Below are 2,462 nucleotides of genomic sequence, written 5' to 3' on the forward strand. Positions count from 1 at the left end.
TATTTGTTGTTTATAATTTAATTAGTAGCCATGAAATTGTTTTTTAAAGCAAGGGGTGTGTGTTTCCTTATAGCAAAGCCACATTGGGCTATCTTCTGCGTCCACTGAGAAGAATCGAACCCCTGGGGAACTTATAGCAAGGTCTAACCATACATATATTTATTCTTAATGCTATATATTTACAGGATTAACAAATAACACAGTAATATAAAGTGTGCTTGAAAACAGAAATCACAAATTTATTGTCGAACTTTCAGTCTTAACACTTGAATTTGTGCACTGTTATTAACACAACTACGTTTCAAGAGAAGCCAAGAAGTTCCTATTTACACAACTATGTTTAGAGAGGTACCAACAATTTGTTATTGGCACGACTAAACTTAGAGAGGTACCTGACTACACTTATGAAAGTCATAACTTGTTTTGGACATAACCACATTTGTGGACGATTCCAGAAGTTTCTGTCATCTCGGTAAGATAAGCCCGACATGGTTGAGTTTCTGTGGGCTGAAAGAAGAAAAACGTAACTGAGTATATATAAAGTTGTGATTATTTTCTCAGGAGACTCAGGTCTTAAATAGGGCCTTTTAAACAAAGTCCGCCGTTCACTACGACGAAAGACATATCACAAACCCAAACATCGGAGGGGTTATAATAACAGAGATGAACTATAAATATACTAATGTAATTTGTAAGATAAAGGTCAAGGTCTAAGTCAAACATCTCTTACCTTATTGGTCACAAAATAAATCATAAATACTCAACTCAAAACACTTACCTAACTAGAAGGTGATTGTCCTGTTTAGAAATGGTGGTACGTAAGGCTTAATTAGGCCTAACCAATGGATTAATGTTAAGGGTTAAAAAAAACTGATGTAGTATTGAACTTGATACTAGAGGTCATGGCCATTAGTATCTATATTCATAATTATTCTACTTTGGACAACCTAATGATCTAGTGGCATTGGGAATTGTATTTCGCTGTTGTAAACAAGTCAATGAGACGTTTTTGACATGGACTCCAAAGTTCAATAAACATTCTCGTACACTATGTCAGTTATAAACTCGTCGCTACACAGCAAAAGTTTGTATTTAACGTTATGGTCTAAACACCGATAGATAACGCCTTTGAATGTATAAGACGTATTTGTTACGCAAATCACGTTAGACCTAGCCATCTTTTATCGTTGAAAATTACAAATCTTTAGCGTTTTATACACGTGTAAATAGCGTATTATATAAACGTTTATCTCATATCGTCTAGCCAAGCTGATGTAATCTTATAATGTTTTTCTTGTTAAACATAAAGATACACAACTGGCTAACGGTGCTATGTCCACCAAGAGTTTTCAAGTCGGATGTTTGGTACTATAAATTTAAGTTCTGCCATTCGGGGTAAGGATATCTAAAATGACCAATTAATTTCTTACAATGTAAATATTAAGGATGCTTTTTTTTTAACTGGGATACAACCAAAACAAACTTTGGGGCTAATTTTACTGTTTGTTGAACCAAAGTTTCAAGCTCGTGTTTCAATGAGAAACAATTTTAATGTGAAAGTTCCATTAAACACAAGAATACAGAACTTTCTTTACAACTAATTGTTACGCTAAACAAAAAAGTAGAATGTTTTCTTTACAATTAATTACAAGTAGAGATAAATTCATTTACTGATATTACGAACCATCTGTTGTACGCTTATGTGCTTAACATAAAGTTAATTGTTGTTAGCCTACCCAACAGATCCCGGATTTTAACCAAAGACTAAATTGGTTAACTGACGTTTCTGGCCAGAGTGTAATTAAAACCAAAGATGTTGTTCTATGTTCTCATTGGTTTAGTTGACGCCCTTGAATGGTTTATTATAACAAACCCAAAGATGCTGTTCTATGTTCTCATTGGTTTAGTTGACGCCCTTGAGTGGTGTATAATAAAACCAAAGATGCTATTCTATGCTCTCATTGGTTTAATTGACGCCCTTGGGTGGTGTATTATAACAAAACCAAAGATGCTGTTCTTTGCTCATTGGTTTAGTTGACGCCCTTGGGTGGTGTATTATAACAAAACCAAAGATGCTGTTCTATGCTCTCATTGGTTTAGTTGACGCCCTTGGGTGGTGTATTATAACAAAACCAAAGATGCTGTTCAATGCTCTCATTGGTTTAGTTGACGCCCTTGTGTGGTGTATTATAACAAAACCAAAGATGCTGTTCAATGCTCTCATTGGTTTAGTTGACGCCCTTGTGTGATGTATTATAACAAAACCAAAGATGCTGTTCTATGCTCTCATTGGTTTAGTTGACGCCCTTGTGTGGTGTATTATAACAAAACCAAAGATGCTGTTCTATGCTCTCATTGGTTTAGTTGACGCCCTTGGGTGGTGTATTATAACAAAACCAAAGATGCTGTTCAATGCTCTCATTGGTTTAGTTGACGCCCTTGGATGGTGTATAATAAAACCA

General features: G+C 35.1%; 1 long non-coding RNA gene across 1 annotated transcript; it reads right to left on the reverse strand.

The window, feature by feature from the left end:
* Positions 1–208: 208 nt before the first annotated feature.
* LOC143241980 (uncharacterized) lies at positions 209–1,102 on the reverse strand. The gene is made up of 2 exons (XR_013022377.1): positions 779–1,102; positions 209–507 (listed from the first exon to the last, which is right to left on the reverse strand). It is a non-coding gene; the product is annotated as an uncharacterized LOC143241980 (long non-coding RNA).
* Positions 1,103–2,462: the final 1,360 nt, after the last annotated feature.

This window comes from Tachypleus tridentatus, unplaced genomic scaffold (assembly GCF_004210375.1).
Source record: "Tachypleus tridentatus isolate NWPU-2018 unplaced genomic scaffold, ASM421037v1 Hic_cluster_1, whole genome shotgun sequence".
Lineage (NCBI taxonomy): Eukaryota > Metazoa > Arthropoda > Merostomata > Xiphosura > Limulidae > Tachypleus > Tachypleus tridentatus.